Genomic DNA, 21204 nt, shown 5'->3' on the forward strand with positions numbered 1-21204 from the left:
AATTAAGACTAAGTAGCTAGCTCCAGTCATCAATGCTCCTAGTTTAGATATTTAGAAATTCATTAATTGATTACTTCTGTCAGTAAGTACTGACTGGACAATTACTGTGTGGCAGACACTGAATGGGCTGTGGTTCAGGAGATGTTAGTCCCTCTGGTGAGGACTAACATCCAACATTTCACTTGTGATGACCAGATAAACCATGCACCATTGACTTGAAGGTTTATAAAAGACTTGTGGAGGTGATTTATACCATTTACCAAATCTTTCTAAACAGATAACAATACAGTGCATTCTACTTGAAAATACTTTCAAAAATTATTAAGCTCCCGAAATTAGGACTATGGGCTTCTGTATTTTTGCCTTGTCCTTGTCCAAGGTACTGTTTCCTTTCTGTCCACACCATTGTTTATCACCTCCTTTCATCCCTTAAAAGACTGTAATTTTTTTAAAGATTTTATTTATTTATTTGACAGACAGAGATCACAAGTAGGCAGGGAAGCAGGCAGAGAGAGAGGGGGAAGCAGGCTCCTTGCTGAGCAGAGAGCCTAATGTGGTGCTTGATCCCAGGACCCTGGGATCTTGACCTGAGCCGAAAGCAGAGGCTTTAACCCACTGAGCCACCCAGGTTCCCCAAAAGATAATAATTTAAAATTTACTTAAAACCAGTCAATCAACAGATGCATTGATTTACCATCAACTTTATGAATGGTGCTATTGGACTTGAGAGATGCTTGGAATCCCTCTTCTACACATTGCAGGCCAAGAGCCATCCTGTGTTGTGCGTTTTGGGAGAGAAAAGTTGAAGACATGATGCTTTGATTTTTCAGGAACTTATAGACAAATTTGAGGGACATGAGTAATATGTATGACATAACGAATAGTACACATGTATTTAAATGCTTAATTTTGAACTATTCTGAGATTCTAGGAAGAGGAAACCTAACAGGGACTTGATCTGGTTGGAAGATGTTGGGCTACTGGGAATGAGAGGGCTGCAGATCACGGAAGAGATGTAACATGGTCTGGAATTTGAAGGATGGGAAGACACTGTGATGGGAAGAGGACTTTCTCTGGACAAAAGAGGGAAGATTATGGGTGACAGCAGGGGGGAAAGGAGAAGTAAGAAGTATCTTCATAGGGATTACAACTGTAGGGTGTAGCACAGTACTGGAGAATATGTATTGTGGGTTTATTGCAAAATTATATTGGATACTTTAAAGCCAAATTATGAAAGACTCTGAAAACCAAACAAATAGTTGAGGTAGACAGAGTGAGTGAGGCAGATTGATGTTGATGGCTGTGTTCAAATCAGGTGGATCATGCAGCAGCAGTTCCAAATAAAGAGCCAGGAAAACCGGTTTGGGAACCATTCTCTTTTTTCATTTGAATCTGCTCAAAAATCCTATGTACTCACATGCTTCATGTAAACAAAGAAAAAGAGCCCCCCAAAACCAATAAGACATCATCAAATAGTAATCAGGTGTTAAGATGCATCAATGACTGTCATTTATTTGCATAATGGAAAGATTTCTCTCTCTGCCTTATACATCATATATCCATAAATCTTTAGATACTGGTCACTTAAAAAGTGTTAAAAAAAAAAAGTGTTACATAGTAAAGACTCCAATAAAAAGATAAAAGGCAAGATAGATGTTTATATTCAGCAAAAAAAAAAAAAGTGGTACAAATGAAATATTCTCAGAAAACCCTTTTCTAGGCAATCTATTGTAGTATCCGAAGGAATATGCCTAATGTCAGAGGTCTCATTACTACATGATATTCTTTCTACTTGCAGAGTAAACAACTTTCTAACCATATTCATGACATGAGACCATCATCTCTTCTAGATTCTTTAAGAGACTGTGCTTCAAAGGTGATGTGGAGTCTGGTATGGCATGAGCAATTCTAGAATGTTAAGTGCCATTGATTGGATTTGTGCAGCCCAGATGTTAGACACCACTCAACAAATTGAACATAATATTGTTGAAACTGATGACAAAGAAGGAAGGACAAAAGGGGATTAATTGTCAATTAGGATCTGAAGAAAACATTTGTTTATGGTTACTCAATATTTAAAGGTTATTTAGCTACATTTTAAAAGTCTGGAAACATTAAGTCATCCTTATTTCTTTCCAAAAATAATGGAAATAGGAAATTACAACTATATGGAATATAACTTTAATTTAATATTTTGACATGCATGTGTACCGTCGTAATAAAATTCTAATTTTTACTAGAAAAAGATGAAGGAAATAAATTGCAATTGGCCATCAGTCTACCCCTTTTGTATATTAAATGATGATTCATATGCATTCAACACTGATCAGAGCATTATTTATACAATGGCTACTTTTCTAAGTCATCACATTTTAAAGCAAGGTGGAAAACATGAATAGGATTCGGGGGAGAACCAGACATCCACATTGTTAGAATATTAATGCATAAATCCCAAGAGAGGAGACTAAAGAAACTAAAGTTACTTAATCTGGGAAATTTTTTCAAGAACGTGGTATCTTCTCTAAGAACAGAACAAGAAAAAAAAAAAAACACGCCAAAACTCTAGCTAAAAGATGAGGATTTTGAAATAGGCTCAGAAACAAAACAAAAAACCTTCCCTACAATCAATTCAACTAGACAGTTAGTTAAAACATTATCTTTTTAAGAGAGAATCATGTTCATTCATTCATTCATTCACTCATTCAACAAGTATTTCTTGAAAAACAACTAATGTACAAAATATACAATCCCTGGTTTCTTAAATCTTACATTATAGGAGGAGGAATAGACAGTGAAGGAACCAATATGTTAAGAGTTTCAGATATTTAGAAGTTCTGTGAAGAGAACAAAATAAAGCAATGGGAAAGAAAGTGACCAAGACGGAATTTATATTTATACTCCAGACTGGTGAGTTAGGGGTGTCTCTTTGGAGGTGGCAGCATTGGCACTGGAACTTGATGAGAGGAAACAGTCATGGAAAATCTAGGAGAAAAGCAGGGTAGGCAGGGCAAGTAGCCAATGCAAAGGCCCTAAAGAGGGTCTGAACCTGGGAGACTCTTGGGAGCCAGAAGGCCTGTGTGTGCAGAGAACAGGTAAGGAGAGGAGAGACGGGAAAGGTTAGATGGTTGAGGCTGATTCTGCAGCACTGTGGGCTATTTCAAGACCAGAAGGGAGCTACAGGGTGGCTGCCAATGGGGCAGAGAAGTAGGATAGGTAGATTTTTCACTTTGCTTCACTACTGGGATTTGACAATAGCATACACGATGCTTGTATCTTTTTAACTGCTTCCTTCCATAGAAAAGATCTTATTCTAATTTAGACATAGAAACATTTAGTTTTCCAACTAACTTCTATATACTAAAAACAATGTCTTAGTCTATTAAAGAAATGTGTCCAAAAAGACTACATTAACTTTTCCATCTTGTGAACCTATTGAGATCTCATCCTTTCTAAATAAAATGCCAAGACAGCATTCTCCCTCTATTTCCCATTGCTTTAAAATAGAAAGAACATGAATAATATTACTGCTTCATTTATTTTCTTTTGTTTCCTAGCTTCATGGTATTGAATCCATACTTCCTATGTAGGAAAGTATGAATACAAAATAATCATTTAATAGTATTTAGTAAGGTAGAGAAAGAAGAAGGGGGTTAGCAAATATTAGTACTTCTATCACTTGCACACTACCTAGAACTTCATCCAGAAAGTGTGACTCTCCTGATGTCAGAGATTGGCTATGGACTGGAACATGAAACCCTGAATTTCCTGTTAACCTTGGACAACTTTCTAGAGAAAGTCAAACCTAGTGTTTGCATATAAAGACTTTCTACATAAGCTAGGCTTTAAAATCCCATGATAACTTTGGCTTTTATTTCCATAACACTTTCATTATCAAAATGAAGGTTTAAAAAAAAAAACTATAGGAAATAGGGGCACCTGGGTGGCTCAATCGGTTGAGTGACCAACTCTTGATTTCAGTTCAGGTCATGATCTCAGGCTCAGCAGGGAGTCTGCTTGAGACTCTCTCCCTCTGCCCCTCCCCTCACATACACACATGTGTGCTCTCTGAAATAAATAAATCAATCTTAAAGAGATTATGGGAAATAGATTTGTGTCTGTGCCCCCACCTTCACCTCCATCTATCTAAATGACACTTATTTCAAAGCCTCCTTTGGGTGCTTAAAGAGATTCAGTTAAAGGGCAGAGACTATGACCACATTCACTGTTCTTCTAAGTTCTCACACTCTGAGAAGTAAGTAAAGGAGAGTCAGGGCCAATTAACAGACTCCTGGTATGATAAATTATTTCTTTCTCACTATTCTTTAAGGTTTTGGGATAGTCACCATTTCCTCACAGTCTACAGTGGTCATTTATACATAGTGGATTTTGTTGAAGAAATGAATATGTGCTGACATTTAGGATTCTCTATGAAATTCTTAGTTATAAAAATAGTATAGGCTCTTATCTTCTACCAGAGAAATGACAAGAAAATATTTATTCTATTTGAATGTCAAAAGGTACAGACAGTCTTTGTGATATCTGACTTAAAATGACTGTTTATGTTTTACGTAACTTTCTAACCAAAAAGGACTTGAGGAAGCTTGACAATAATTCAATGAAGCAAATCAGTCAAAATATATTGGTATCTTCTGTGTGCCTGGCTCAGCAGGATGTGATGGGGATACAAGAATGGATGAGGTGTGTTCTCTGCACCCAAGAAGCTCGCTGCCTTCTAGAGGCTAATAATTAACTTATAGCTGAAACAGTCAGGACTGCAGAGGTAATGTGAGCAAAGTGCTCTAATGCAGTAAGAAAAAACAAACGCAGTAAGACCACAAAATCATTACCATTCTGACAAAGGAACAAGAGTCCTGCACCAGGTAGTGGCAGATATAAAAACAAACAAAACAAACAAGCAAACAAACCAAAAAACCCTGGGCTAATAAAACCCTGTTATAAATGATAACTCATTTATATTATCCTCTAATAAGAGGAATCATAAGACTTTCTTAGAATTATTTTTATGACACTAAATTTATCATGCTTGAGTTTTTCTGAGTGAAATGCAAAACAAAGCTGACACTACTTCTGTGGTTATACAAATAAATACAGAGAATTTTAAAAAGAGCATATTTCCATAAGCAATGGATTTCAGAACACTGGAAAGAAATAAAATAAAATAAACAAAAAGAGTGTATTTTTCTAAAATCAATATTTGGCAATAAATGATAATGCAATCATGTACTGTATTTTACCTCCATGAGGACATTCTTGAAGGAAATAAAGAAGTATAGTCAGGCTGAGAGATTTTTGATGATCTGATTCAGTATGACAGTTTAATCTAGATGTTACAGATAAGTAAAGAGCATATTCCATATCCCAGATGGACAGACTACTGTACCCACTTTTGTCACACCCCAGGGAGTTCCTCCTCCGGGCGTGGCAGAGAACATTTCTATTGCCTTCCTGTAAATGCCCAACAGTCACTTTGCCAGCAATGTCTGCAATTTCTTCTTCAGAGGCTTGTTCCTCAAACTCTCCACCTATCTAAAAGACAGATCTGTAAAGCAGAAATTAGGTTTCTTGCAAGTAAGATTTGCACAGTACTAGACTGATAATGAGTGTCAGGGTTTAAGATACCTGGGGACTAATCCAAAGAAACAGATTTGCCTACACAACAAAATTGATCTGCACTTGGACAAGGTTGCATGAGAGGGGAAATTACCTCTCATAGCAGGAGGCTGTCCAGAGGCTCGGGGGTGGGGGGTGTCCTCCCTCCCTCCTGGGGGATGAGGGAATCAGAGAAAGGTCTTAGTGATGATATCACTCAGCAGCACCATGGGAAACCTCAGGGTCCCAAGGGCTATAGTCATGTGAGGTCTTATAACCACAAGGCTAGATCTTGATGGCCAGCAGACACCTGGTGAAATTTTGCAGTGAGATAAAGTAGAGAGGTTCTAAATGACTCAAAATCTGCTTCTTTTCTTGCCATTTTAAAAATAATAGAATGGGTAAACGTTTGCATTTGGTGCTTCATGAACTTTTGAACTAACATGTTGCAGCCTGCAGTGAAGACACAATCTAGGGGCCAATACACAGAAGACATCTTTGGCTCATTTATGAAATAATGAATTTTTGTAATGCGGGAGGGGCAGAAGGAGAGGGTGAGAGAGAATCTTAATCATGCTCCATGTCCAGCGAGGAGCCCAACCTGGGGATCGATTTCACAGCCTTGAGATCATGACCTGAGTCGATATTCAGAGCCGGACCCTTAACCAACTGAGCTACCCAGGCACCCCTCCTGTTTTTTTATTATTTTTTTTCCTTACAAAGAACCATCCTCAGAGATCTCTCCATTGCTTACGCAAGTACCAATAAACAGAAGTTTATGAAAGTCATGGAAAATACTTTAGTTATTATCTAAGTTTAAGAAATGGAGTAGAAGAAGAAATATTCTGCAGGGTGTTTTAATAACTAATGCAGATCTCATGATGCAGAAGTCAGATGAAATACAGTTTAATGCATCTTATGAGTCACTTAAGCTCAATTAATTAAATTAAGTATGTGAAGAGTAAGAGACCCATCAGATCTATTTGTGAATGCAGAAATACACAACAAAGTGGTTTCTTGTCTTCTGAATTAACCTATGCTCAGGATTCTTTACTCCCCCTCCCCCCACATACCGATAGAACCACTGGATAAACAATTCTTTCTTTCTTTCTTTTTTTTTTTTAAGATTTGTTTATTTGAGAGACTGAGAGACATAGAGAGTACAAGCAGGGGGAGAGGCAGAGGGAGAGTGAGAAAGAGACTCCTCACTGAACTGGGAGCCTGATGTGGGGCTCCATCCTGAAGATCCTGACCTGAGCTGAAGGCAGACATTTAACCATCTGAGCCACCCATGCACCCTGGACAAATGATTCTGACTTGTAATTTAATCGTCTCTGGTCTGGTTAAGCAACAGTAATAATTAAACTTTCCTTTGCTGTTTTAAAAGAATTTACGTGTATGTTTCCATGTTTATTGTCAAACAATATTAGGTTATATATATTATTTTATAAGTTTTGTAAGTAGTTGAACAAAACAGTTTATATAAATTTTACAAAACTTCAAGGAATAATTTTCCATAAAATTTTTGGAGTTAACATTTAGTAAGTGTTGAATGGTTCTATTATGATAATAAACATTTATCAAGTACACTTTCATATGTAAGCAAGTCTAGATAATTTCTTTTCAATGGTCTTAATTTGTGTATTTTAGTATTTCTTTTTAGTTCTTGGCTTAATATTAAGCACACTGCTAAACTCTAAAAATTCCATCTCTAAGTTCTAATCTGATTTCTTTCATGCTATGATGAATTATTTATCTTCTCAAATATTGAGAATTATGATGAATCTGGTAATATTATAATATCATTTTTTATTTAGAAAATACAAATTATTCCTCTTGATATTTGAAAGCATTTAAATTCAAAATATAATAATTTAATGAGGAATGTATGTAATTTTTTTGTGTGTGAAAAGCCATTGAAAGCAGGTTTAATCTAGCTGAGAAGAAAAGACATCTATTAGAAATAACCTAAAACAAATTTACTGAAATACATGTCCAGGGTTGTGTATACAGAAGCTTCAGGTTTTCAAAATAAATTTAAAAATCTAAGGCATATTCTATTCTAAAACAAAAACTTGATGTAGCTTTATTAAAAATCAGCCAAAATAAATTTTAAGGCAAAAAATCATTCGAGATGAGAGTTGTAATCTATCATAATACTAGAAGGTTTGATTTCCAAGGAAGACACAGTTGTTTTAGAATTAAATGCCTCTAGGGACATTTGGGTGGCTCAGTTGGTTGAGCATTTGCCTTCAGCTCAGGATCAAGTCCACATCAAGTTCCACATCAAGTCCTGCATGGGGCTCCCTCTTCGGTGGGAGTCTGCTCCTTCCTTTCCCTCTGCTGCTCCCCCAGCTTGTGCGCACTCTCTCTTTCTCTCTCTCTCTCACTGTCTCAAATAAATAAATAAAATCTTTTAAAAAATAGGAAATGAAATCAAATGCATCTAGTAACATAGTTACAAACTTCATATAGCAAACATTGACAAACTTATAAGGAAAATTGGCAAAATCATATATATAATAGAAAATGTGATGTATTTTTCAGTCAATGATTGAACAAGCCTAGAAAAAAAAGATAAAGGAGATTTGAACACAGCAAACAAAATTGACAAAAGGCACACTGCACCTAAAAAGTGCAGAGTATATACATTATTTTTAAGTACACATGGCATATTTATAAAACTCTTGGTCCATAAGGCAAATTTCAACAAATTTTAGAAGTCTGAAATTGCATAGATTATGTTCTAACTCACCAGAAGGCAACTAATTTAGACATCAGTAATAAAATGATAGTTAAAAAAAACCCATTTGTGTCAAACTTTGAAAACATATCTGTAAATAGTCCATGGAGAAATAGATGCCATTTTGATCTGAACAGTAACAAAGACACCATATATCAGCTAATGAAGAGGAAGTATCTATCCTTCCCTGTTTCTACTAGAAAAGAAGGAAAGCGAAAACATAAAAAGTTAAATAACCACCTCAAAAACGGTTTTGTCAAAAATTAGCAAAATGTTTCCATCTCCTCAGCTTATCAAGATCAGTAAATGTGTGAGTGTTCTGTGGTCAATAATCACCTCCTAGTCGAACGTCACCAGTGGTACAGGTCTGTTCTCAATGCTCTGCATTCCTTAGGGATCAGTGTCCTGTGTTGCCTCTTGAACAATATTCGAAAGCACTTGTGTCATATATTTCTTCCAGTCTTCTATTTGCTTAGCATTTAAGAGTAAACCCAGCCTTTATGACTGCATTCTGATTGGAAATGGAATATTCACCAGTCTGAATATTCAAACTTTCAAATAGCAGTTAGTTCTTGAGTTCTTAGTCTAACAGGTAAAAATCCCTTATTCTGAAATTCTGAGTATTTATTGCTTTTGAATAGTTTTCCACACTGCTAGGATAGCTGGTCCCATGATACTTGACACTCTCATATTAAAAACATATAGAACTAGGATTTATCAGAATAAACTATTCTGGAAATTCTATACACATAATTAGAATTTGTTATTCATGTAACACCTGCCCACTACAAAAACTATAAGTCTATTGTAAACTGATTCTTGTTGAAAGGAATAATGCTGGAAGATGGGGAGAAATATTGAATATCCTTTTGTTATAAATTGATGATTCTCTATTGTGTGAGAAGCCATTGTATGCTTTTAAATCTTATCATATATTAATACTTTAGCATAGAACATAATCATTGTGTGTGAATGTGAAAACTTCCTTTCCCCAGAAGTTTCCAGAGATCCAAAGGTTTTCATAGCTTGAAAAATTTGCTGCCATAGTCTTTTTTTTTTTTTTTGATCTTCAGGAAAGCAGCTTTGAATATTAATGAATGCTTTTATCTTTCAAATAAATTCCAAGTTGAGCACATTCACCACCTATTGCAGACCGCATATAGTCATAGAAATACTCTGTACATTCTGTGATGTTCTTAACAAAAAATAAGTTTTTTGTTTGTTTTTTTAAGAGAGAGAGAGAGAGAGTTGGGGTGGGGTTGGAGAGGGGCAGAGGGAAAGGGAGCAAGAGAATCCAAGAGGCTCCATGCTCAGTGTGTGGCTTGAACTCAAGATCATGAGATAATGACCTGAGCCAAAATCAAGAAGCAGAAGCTTAACTGACTGAGCCACCCAGGCACTACAGGAAAAAAAAAAAACAAACTTTTATTTGATATGAACATAATTTTGGAGAAATGTTGCACAATTCATCGACACTATTGTCAGGAGAAAAGTAAGCCAAGAATGAAAATTTTTGCAGACACTTCTTCAATAACCATAGGTCGATCGACTGTCATATATGGTATGGGTTCTGAGGCAATGTAACATCTCCCCCTTGAATGAAGAAATTAGAGTGAAGGAAGAAGAATTTCCCATAAGATATGTGAAGGAGCAATGTGTTTTCAGAAGAAGGGAGAGGCATAAGGCAGGACATAATAAATGGTGACAAAAAAGGAAAAGGAAGACACAAAATAAAATATATAAAATAAAACCAATACAAACAAAAGAAAAACAAGATATCATGAATTCAGAAATAGCAAAATAGAATATTAATTAGATTTGTCTCCCTTGCTTAAATTTTTGAAAATTTGACTCATATCTAATTAATATACTTAAATTGTAAACACATCCAAATAAGTATGATTCTCTTCACATATATCCTGATATAATATATATGTAGATATATCTATATACCTATAATCTATAGTGATTTATCTATATCTATATACCTATAACCACATATAATTTATAGAATGAGGGGATATTTTTAAATTTTATTTGAGAATTTTCTGTTTAATTATAAAGCCTATTTGAAAAAAAACTATAAAATTCTTCTGAGGGTCATTAAAGAATGCTTAAATATCTGGAGAAACCCACACCATATTTTAAAATGTCAATTTAATCCAGTTAATATATAGAGAGATTATAATCATAGTTCAAATCCCAGTGGAATTTTCTTCTTTGGTTTGTAACCAAGTCGGGAGGAGGGTAGAAGAGGGTGAGAGAGAGAATCGCAAGCAGGTTCCACACTCAACATGGACCCCATTGCAAGGCTCGATATCATGACCCTGAGACCACCACCCAAGCCAAAATCAAGAGTCAGACACATATCCAACTGAGCCCCCCTGATGCCCTATGGTTTGTAACATCTAATGTGAATGCAAAGTATTTGATAAAAGAAGCAACAAAATCATAGAGGGTATGTTACAAATTACTTTATTATCTAGGATTATCCCTTCAGTGCCACTGATATATCCATTCATTTGTGTAGAATTTAATTATTTTAACTTGAAAGCATTCTTTTAGAGCTCTTATTTTTCAATCCCAACATTTTAAAGCTATTCTTCTACTTATTCCAGATGAATTTTTATAATCATTTGGTCAAGCTCCACATTAATCATTGAAATATTAAATTTCAATAGAAATTAAACAAATCAAAGAAAATCACATCTTCTTGGTCTTCCAATTCATGATCATAGATCTCCTTCTATTCAGTCAGGTGACTAAAAAAAAAAAAAAAAAACCTCTTGATGCCATTTTTTTTTTCATTTAGTAGCCCTTTATAACTTGTGAGATTATATCCATGATTTTATGTATTCTTATTATTATAATAAATGGAACATTGTACGTGACATATTGTGCTACCTAGAAGAGCTATACATTTTGTAATAGTAATAATAGCTGTTATGTTTTGAGTAATTATCATGAGATAAGTATAAGGCATGAGGTACAGTATCAGAGCTTTATAAGCACTAACCCTATGAAATGAATACTTTCAGTTAGTTCTTCCCTTACTTAAGAAAAAACTAAAGAGAAAAAAGACAGTACATTTTCTTATAGTTTCTATCTCCATATATCACTGTTCATCTTTTCTTAAATGTTATTTTTTCCTTTAGAGTCCTTAGCATATTAATCATAGTTACTTTATTTTATTTTATTTTATTATTATTTTTTAAGTAAGCTCCACACCCAGCTTGGAACCTGGCCCTGGCCCTGAACTCATGACTGTGAGATCAAGACCTGAGATCAAAATTCAGATACTTAACTGACTGAGCCGCCCAGATCCCCCTAATCATAGTTACTTTAAATTTGCTGTCTGATCATTCTAAAACCTCTGCCACATTTGAATCTGGTTCTGACTCTTGTTCTGTTTCTCCAGACTGTATTCTTTGCCTTTTGTCATGCCTTGTAGTTTTTTGTTGAAAGCTGGATGTGACATAGTAGGCCAAGGGAACTGAGATAAGTAGGCCTTTAGTGTGAGTTTTGATGTTTATCTGGTTAGAACTTAGGTTGTGTTTATTGATCTTTTTGGTGACTTTTGGAAGCTAAAATTTCCTCCGTCCTTCCTGTTTTTGCTTCCTCTGTCCTCTTTGGATTTCCCTAGAGACTTTTTCTTACATAGACTCTGAGCTTTGAAGTTCTTTCAGTTGTCATCCCATTATTATGCAGGTGCCCTATTGATTGGTGATAACATGGGGAGGGGTTAGGGAAGCAATCCATAGGCCAATGATTAGGTCTCAGTTCTTTAGTGAACTTGTGACTTTAGTGACTTATGACCTTCACAAATGCTTCTCTGCTTTCCCTTTCTCCTATCCCTCAAGTGAGACAGGAAGGCTGGAAGGGGCCAGACTGGGGCACTTTCCTTCTCCCACATTGATTAGGATCCAGTAAAACAGGTTCCCTGGAGGGCAATCCTTTGTTAAGGAGAAGAGAATGTTCTGGGCATATTTCGAAATGACTACTTTACTTCTCCACCTGCTGGAAACACAGGGGATTTTCTCCAGTTTTCACAAGGAGAATCTGGTGGGGCTCCTAGAGGCAAAACTCATGAAAAGGTGGAGACCCTCTTAAGATGGGCCACTTTAGCTCTCAAACTAGTCTACATTATCCTTCCAGCAATCCATCCACCACAATTTAGTGTTCCTGCTACTGACTCTAGCAGCAAATGCTACTCTAGGTATCCTGCAATTTTCTGTGTTCGTTTCGTGCCAGTTTTCAGGGCAGTGGCTTCCCTGTGACCCCGGTTCTCTCATGGATTGAAGAAAGGGTTTTTTAAGGTTTTCTAAAACACTTATTTTTTCATTCTAAGGTTTTTTGTTAGAAAAGAGTGATGAGGGCACCTGGGTGGCTCAGTGGGTTAGGGCCTCTGCCTTCGGCTCAGGTCATGATCTCAGGGTCCTGGGATCGAGCCCCGTGTTGGGCTCTCTGCTCAGCAGGGAGCCTGCTTCCCCCTCTCTCTCTGCCTGCCTCTCTGCCTACTCATGATCTCTGTCTGTCAAATAAATGAATAAAATCTTTAAAAAAAAAAAAAAAAGAGTGATGACCTCCAAACTCTTTACATGTCAGACTGGAATCCATAAGTATCCAACAATAAACTTTTTAAATGCTGCAATACTAAAAGTTGACTCAATAGTTTCCAAATCAGGAAGAATCTCAGAATCTGCACACCAAACTACTGTGTGTTTATAAATAAATCTAGCAGTTCATTGAGAGTTCTGATGCTCAATATTTCCCAATATTTCCTCTAGCTAACATAATTTCCTGTTACTTGTAGCCAGAATAACTTAAGTAAATATAAGGTTATCTCTGAGAGAAGCTTCTCTATATTCTATAGGTTTCAGCTGCACACTCTTTTTTTTTTTAATTTAGATAAATTTGCTTTTATTATTTAGGTGATTATTGCTATTTCTAGCCTTCATCCAAAATTTCCATTCCCAGGTATCTATCACTGTGTCTTTCATCCATTTTGCCCCCTTTTCTGTATGTTCTTAAAGAGCATACTTCTTTGTTTTCCTGATCACTGATTTCACTTTTGCAGGGCTGGTTACAAACATTACAGCTTTACCTCTTCTCTTACTTCTGAAATTTTCTTCTTACTTCAGTCGGCTAACTCTTCATTTTTTACTTGATCTCACACTACCTTCTTTTATGACTTTTTTCTGCTTCTGTTTCATTGCATTGTTCTTGAGCTTACCAAGGAAATCTTTTCTAAAATGTTCCCCCAGTTCTTATTGAGAATTGTATTTAGAGGTAACTTTCTCTGTGTTTTTGGGAAAACACAATAACGAGGCAAGACGTTTTGTCTACAACACGAAGATCTGCCCCGTGCTTTGCTCAGCTTTTAAATAATGTGTGAGAAATGTCCTTGGCTTTCTCACTACCTCCTGAGGGCTGGCCGAGCTTCTTACCTGGGTCTGTACCAGAATTGCAGGTTGAGTATGCAAAGTAAAGAAGACTTTCAACCTCTAGTAGATATTCATCTAGCTAACCTGATATCTTATATGCCTTTATTTTGGGGTTACTGTACAACTATAGAGAATGTCAGCTACATGGCTGGTTGTTTAATTTTTTTTTTAATGGGTTAGGCGTTTGGTTATTTTATTTTCTTATATGGTTATCTATGCCTTCACCCATTTAACTTGTCTGCCTATACATTCCAAGAAGCGAGGTATTACTTCTTGCCACATTGTATTCTGTCCAGATCACGGACTAGGAGTTATAGTGTCTAAAACAATTTTTTAAAAAGACTTTAAAAAATTTAAAGGAGGAGCAGGGGGAGGACCAGAGGGGGAGGGAGAGCGGAAGGGAAGAATCCCAAGCAGATTGCACACTGAGCACAGAGCCTGATGCAGGGCTCAATTCCACAACCCTGAGATCGTGACCTGAACTGAAATCAAGAGTTGGACTCTTAACCTACTGTGCACCCAGGTGCCCCTAAAACGATTTTTGAAAAATAAGAAATAAACATAGAAATGGGGATGGGGATTGAGAGGACATACCTCTGCCCTCCTGGAGAAAGAATCCTCATGAGGTTGGATGTCGGTTTTCTGATTAGGTTTGATAATGGAGAGAATTAAATGGTATAAGCACTGCTAACAGGATTATTTAAAAGCTAGGAGGACACTGGGTAAGTGGGGCTTATGTCTGTCTTCCATCTGAAATTCTCAAAATTTGTGCTGATTTCAGCTAAAACCCAAGGCTTCTGCTATGTGTTAAAATGGACATAAATGGACTTTGTGCCCAACACTAGCCCTAGCAACTAATCACATGTAGATCAGTGTAACGGTAGCTCTATCAGCACCAATCCCGTTTTGTTCAAAACATTTATGTAAATCCCCTCCTTTCTCTTTAAAAACTTTAACCTCATTTGTCTCTCCAGAGCCCACTTTCAGTCAACCTGTCTCTCCCATAATGCAATGCCTAAGACTCCCAACAAAAGCACACATTTTATTTTGCAGTTTTCTCTTTGGTTGGCGGGCAGGTTTTGTTTGCAAGTTACTGGTGAATCCTCAGAAGTGCAGCTTCACAGGAAAACGTGTCAGTCTTGCTGCAGGTTAACTGAGACTAAAGGGTAATCTTTTTTCAAGGTGTTTCAAAATTAAAATTATTTCAAGAACGATTAAAATTAGTTTTACATATAATTATTAAAACATTTAAAAAATAGAATATTTAATTCCCTAGTGCCTCAGATAGCTGTTTTTCTGGATTGCTTTTATCCCAGTGGATGCTATGGTAGACACCATGATCAGCACTCGAATCCCCCTTCATGATCAAGTCCTCACTTCTCAGAGGCCAGCCATGATGGCTGACAGAAAGCTCAGAGCCAAATCTCTGCCCAAGAATCACCCCCAGCTAAAAGGAGCTGCCTCTCCTGAGATGTCCTCCTCAACAGGGGCAGATGGCATTCGCTGACTGGTTAAACCCAAAACAACAACCCAAACCAGCTGTCCCAGTTCAGGACATCTCTGAAGAATGGCCTCAGCCTCAGACGCTTGCAGAAATCAACTGAGGCATTTCTTATAACTGAACCGCAGTCTACTTTTTGCTCCATCCAGTCATGGTTCTCTCATCCAGGTGTTCTCAAGAGGACCTTCTTATTTTTCCTCCACTCATATCTTTCTGTGAAAATTTGTTCCGCAGGAGCCCAACTGGAGACGATACTTTCATTCATTCTCTGAGATCAACCGTTTGCTCTTCTCTGACTACCTATGCCCTGGGAGGCTCGCCTCTCAATCCTACTTCATTAGGTGACCTTGACCTCCGGTATCCTGTTGTCTTTAGCCGGCACTATATAAAGGCAGGAGATCAGAAGGTAGGAGGACAGTGGGAGTGGAATACTTCACCCCCAACCCCGTCACTGCTTCATGGTTCTAATAGTAACTGAGTTTGTCCATGGTCCATGGACAAGATTTTGTTTGTCCATGGTCAAGATTTTGTCAGCCTCTTTTCTGTGGCTCTGGGCCTTGGCTTCCTCTTATTGCTAGTTTAATACCTATCTCTGCCCACATCTCTGTAAATAGTGATTTCATTAATTTTTTTTCCATTTAGTCTGTGTACTGGCTGTTTCTTCCTGGGACGGCAACAAAAGTCATTTTGAAAACATCATTCTTAATTTATTGGTTCAAATTTATATCATCAACCATTGAACAACCCAAGGTTTAAAAACCACCATACAGCACATACCATCCTTTCTTGTACAGCAGAACAGAAAAGATGATTTGAAAATACATTTTTTTAAGCAAATGAAATAGAACAAACAGGTTTACTTTTTGTTTTAATTCTAGGAACTCATGAATCCCTATTAGCAATCCCTTTTACTGTCTGCTGAGGTACCTGGGAACAACTAGACACAGTTTGCTGTTTCTTATCTTACTAACTTATTTACACAGCTACTTTCCTATAGGAGTACCTTTTGAGATTATTCTCACCTGTGTTTTATGCTTACTTCCGTTCTTTCTGTCTGTTTCTTGTTCCATGCCTTCATCCCTTCTCATTCATCTGCAATAGCTGATTTTCCACCTCTAAATTAGCCCCATAAAGTCACTTGCTGTTTAAAATTCTTCAGTGTCTGCCTTAGTTTTCAGGACAAAAGTCAAGCAATAAGATTGTCCTCAAATTGCAAAGGGCCAACCTTAATTCTGAAATCTTGTTTCTTTATCATTTTGTTAAAGAAAAATTATTCAGGCCATTCATGACGCTCCTTAAAGATGGTTAAGAAAGATTTTATTTAAGAGGGACCACAACAATGAGTGATTGGGAGTGGGGAAAAGAGAGGCAGCTCACCTTCTTTTTTTTTTATTTTTTTAAGATTTTATTCATTTATTTTTGTGAGAGAGAGAGAGAGAGAGCAAGCATGAGTGGGGGGAGGGGCAGAGGAGCCCCATGTGAGCAGGACTAGATCCCAGGACCCTGGGACCATGACCTGCCTGAGCCAAAGGCAGACGCTTACCAACTGAGTCACCCAAGGACCTTGCAACTCACCTTCTAAACACAAGGGCAAGCAGCAATTTATAGCCAAGGTCCATGGATGGAAAATTACTGAAAAGAAACATCAAGTCTTCAGGGATTCTTGCTAGATTGGCTTAAATGGCTTCTTATGGAAGGCAGGCCAGGATGAGAGGCACTGTGCTGAGGGATGAGGAATTTAAGCAGATATGGAGGGTGAGCAGGTTCCAAGGGTGAAGATTTTCCCTAAATTAACTCAGCAGAATCCTTGCTAACACTGGACTAAGTGACCTTAGGACAGAGCTCAAGGTCAAGGACTGTCACTCATTTCTTTTTTGCTCCCATATTAGCTCCCATAATTTGCAGCACAAAATTCTTTCATTGTATTCCTCTGATTCATACCATATGGTGGTAAACATGCTATTTCCTCAGCCTGAAATTTTCTTTGTACCGGCAAATAGTTTACTCCTACTTATCTTTTAAAATTCAGCTTAAATATCTCCTTCTCTTGGAATTCCTCTCTGACCCACAAGTCCAATTTGGTTACTCCTCGTCTGGGCATCCCCCTTCATTCATTCAACAAGTATTTATTTAGTGCCAACTATAGATGATTCCAAGAGCGAGACACTGAAGATGTGGTGGAAAACAGCATGAATGAAGCCTGCAAATTCATCTGTCACACTTAATAGTTGTTCATTTAGCGGCTTGTCTCTAAAGGCCACGGACTCTTATACATGGTGTCTCTAGAACTTGGCCCACAATATGACGTAAATATTTGTGGAAGGCAAGAATTAATGAGGGCAGGAAGCCAGAATGGAAGATGTTGGGGAAATAGAGTTAAAAACAAACTCTTGTGCTATATTAGTTTGCTAGGGCTACTGTAACATAGTACCACAGCCTGGGTGATTCAAGCCATAGAAATTTATTGCCTCTCATTGGATTCATTTAGAATGTGCATTATAAATCTCTTCTTTCCAGTAAAAACAAGAGGAAGGAAAATGAAGAATTATGTAGATAAATTATCACACTGATCAGGCACCTAACTACAGTGGCCTCAGATAAACTCCTAATTTCTCCAGCGTTCCATTCTCTGAAGACCAGGCTGCTTTAGTCACAGTAACAAAGAATGTCAAGAAGCATGTAAAGATACACTTTTTTTTTTTTCCTGGAACTAGATATTGTGCAAACACAGTAAACATTTTTTTTATGCATAAAAGAAGAACAGCAGAAAAGTATAGAAAGCATGGTGATCAGTATATTGTGGGATTATAGACAAATTTGTTAATATTCTTGTTTTCTAAATTTTCTACAATAATATGTAAAATAATTATAACAATACTTTTGTTAACACTTGAACATTGAGAATTTCTAATTCCATTATTTTTCTGGGTCATTTTTCCTAATTCTATGTGCTAGGAAAAATAAGTATACGTGGAATTGTTTATCTCCACTCCAATGTCTGTTGTCTTTTGGCAACATGAAATATCCAGTTTTAAAGAGCAGCTGCTAAGGAGAGTAAATAGTTATTAGTGGGGTTGTACTTATTCTTCATGATTTCCGCCAAGATCTTGAAGACAGTCTTATTTACTCCCAAGATAGCATTTGGAGGCACACATCTGGATTTTGTCATTTCCCATGTAGCTTTACTGGAGTATCAGATCATTGAGTTCTAATTATATGTTTTAGCTGTGATGCAAATAAAGAAGTCTTTGGGGTTCTTTTTTCAGCTATTTACAAATTTTCTAACATAATGCAGCTAGATGGAACTCCAGTAGGATATAAGATTCAGCAAAACATTTTGAAAAATATCCCGAAAAAGTGGAGTGATGAATGGCTTACGTGTCATCTGAATCTGTGTCTGGACTGTGTGTTAATTATGCATTTCTGAAAACAGATGGAATTGCCAGACCAAACTGCAAGACCATTAACAAAAACCCAGGTGTCTGTGAAAATATGGCTTTACAAAAGGCCACCTTCTTAAGGGTTAGTTGAACAGCCACAAGTTCCACTGTTTGGACTGAGCTGGCAGTGCCCCTCTCTACCAGAGAGATGCCTGAGGCTGCTGGACAGTGAGTTCATTGTTTATGATGCCATCAGTGAAGAACACTGACTCCCATCTCAGACAGTTGGTCCTGAGGGGTTCACCAAGTAGCCAGAAGAAGAAGAAGTGGGAGTACCATTCCCAATTCCACAAGGCTCTCAGGCAAGGATCTGAGCCTGGTGGAATTCACATTCTCCTCTAATTTAGAAAGACCTTTGTTGTCATTTTGAGCTCTGTCCTGAAGGTAAAATTTCCATTTTACCATTTTCCATCAGAGGCTTTGCTGACCTTCTGTTGGGAGGCATGTCTAGCCCAGGGCATTGTAGGAACTTGAATACAGAGTAGTAATGAGTGGGGGTTGATTAGGACCTGGGTTTCCAAAAGAGCCCAACAGGATGCCAAAAGTTGGCACTCACTCAATAGGGATATATTGGGCTGCCACTGAGATGGGCACTTAGTCTAAGACCCCATAGAAAGTCAGTTAGATTTATGTTTGGTCCAGAGCTTCCAGGAGGTTTGGTCAAGTGTGACCAAAGATGTAGAGCCAGGTGGGAGTAATGTTGAGGCTTGCTGGAATGCCAGTTAGGCAGCTTCTAAAATGCACTGTTGAGCCTTACCCCTATGGAAGCTGGCAGAATTGTGAATGATTGCATATAGAGGGCAAAGCATTAGGAGAGAACATGAAAAGACCTAGTATGTGCGGTGCCTATCTGAGTATAACAAGTGGTTCAATAGTGAGTAATTGAAGTTTGATGACCAGGAGAATCTCTCAGCCCCTAGATAACCAAATGATGCTCAGAAGCTTAACAGATGAGGCTATGTCTTGGATCTTGTGGGATGTGGTTTCCCAGACACACTGCCTGTACTTCCAAATCAAACTAGAATTTGATGAGAACAGAATTGAACACATTAGCTAGAACAGTGGCCACACAGGACACTCCTTGGGCCAATTGTAGGTCTTCTATCAATTTTACCGCAATAGGATCCTTAATAAGGGGAACATAGCTGAAGTTTCCATAATTAGTGGTCCTGGATTAAATACAAGCCAAATGGGGCTATTGAAAGGGGAGACTGTGGCCTTAATAATTCTGTCCCCAGCATATTTTGAATAACAGGGTGTAGGGTCTCAGTGCTCTATTTAAGTTGATATTGGAGGATGTTCACCATCCTGACTGGAAGAGAAAGAGGCATCAGTGTCCACTGGTGGGTTCTACCAGGAAGGCCAAAAACTTGGGCTTGTTCCATACAGAGTGGTGTCAATGCATCCATGCCTGTAATAGCAAACAAAGAGCCAACCACAACCAGAGGAAGGTGTTTAAGGCAAGTGGTACCAACATTTGCATCAAGATGGATTTGTACACTTTCTGGTATTTTATGGGCAATGCCCACTATGGAGAAGAGCTCCCTCTTTGGGAATGAATTTAGGAATGAATTAGGAATGAATTTAGGAATTTTAGAATGGCAGTGACTTGGAAACCCAAATCTAATTGGGCCAAAGAGACTGTGTTTTTATTGTCCCAGTGGACCATCAGAGTGGTACAGGGGAGACTATCACCAGGAGGTGAGATAAGCCCTGCGGGGCTACCAATTTCTTAGGGTAGGTGCTAAGGGGTCTGCCAGTGTTGGGGGTCAAGAAAGGGGCAGAGGGAATATCAGGGACTGATATGGAGGCAGAGCAGTTAGAGGGTAGTTACATGGAAGGTGGATGGTCTGTAGAAGGGGGATGTAGCTGGGATATTACTAGTTTTAGGGTCTGCAGTTTAGAGACAGGCTGTCCAAAGATAAAGTGTCCAGGAATTGTGAGATTTCATAACTCTCAGTAGAGGTTTGTCTATGTATTCTCACAAGGGGCAAAATTAGATCAGGGATTTATTAGAAATAAGGGAGTGGGAATAAAAGGGAGCGGGAACCTCCTTTTATTAGGGAAATTTGTGTAAGGGTAACCCCCGTGAGACAACAGAGGCAGAGGGATATAAGTGGAGTATCTGAGTATTTAGGTGGGAATTTCTTCCATGTCTAGCAACCATGTCAATGTCCTCCAGTACTTTTTAATGGTTTTGGCAGTTCCAATAAAATGTAATAGAACTGCCCTATAATTAGGGAGAATACTTTGTAAAATTCTCTGGTTTTGGAATCCAATGGGGCCCCTTCAGGATTAGAAATGAAGAGGGGGTTATTTGGGTTAGCATGGTTATCAAAAAGATAAGAAATAACAAGTGTTACCAAGAATATGGAGAAAAGGGTAACTTTGTGCACTGATGCTCAGATTGTGAGTTGGTTCAGCCATTATGGAAAACATTTTGGAGACTATTCAAAAAATAAAATT

The 21204-nt window shown here is 37.7% G+C and overlaps 1 long non-coding RNA gene across 4 annotated transcripts in view; it reads left to right on the forward strand.

Moving 5' to 3' along the window:
* The first annotated feature begins 18954 nt into the window (after positions 1-18954).
* The window catches only part of LOC116587708, a 51604-nt gene continuing 49354 nt past the window's right edge, over positions 18955-21204 (forward strand). For all 4 annotated transcript variants that reach the window (XR_004284594.1, XR_004284596.1, XR_004284592.1 and 1 more), the window contains exon 1: positions 18955-19122. This is a non-coding gene — a long non-coding RNA (uncharacterized LOC116587708). The remainder of the gene's footprint in view (positions 19123-21204) is intronic.

This window comes from Mustela erminea, chromosome 4, assembly GCF_009829155.1.
Source record: "Mustela erminea isolate mMusErm1 chromosome 4, mMusErm1.Pri, whole genome shotgun sequence".
Classification (NCBI taxonomy): Eukaryota; Metazoa; Chordata; class Mammalia; order Carnivora; family Mustelidae; genus Mustela; species Mustela erminea.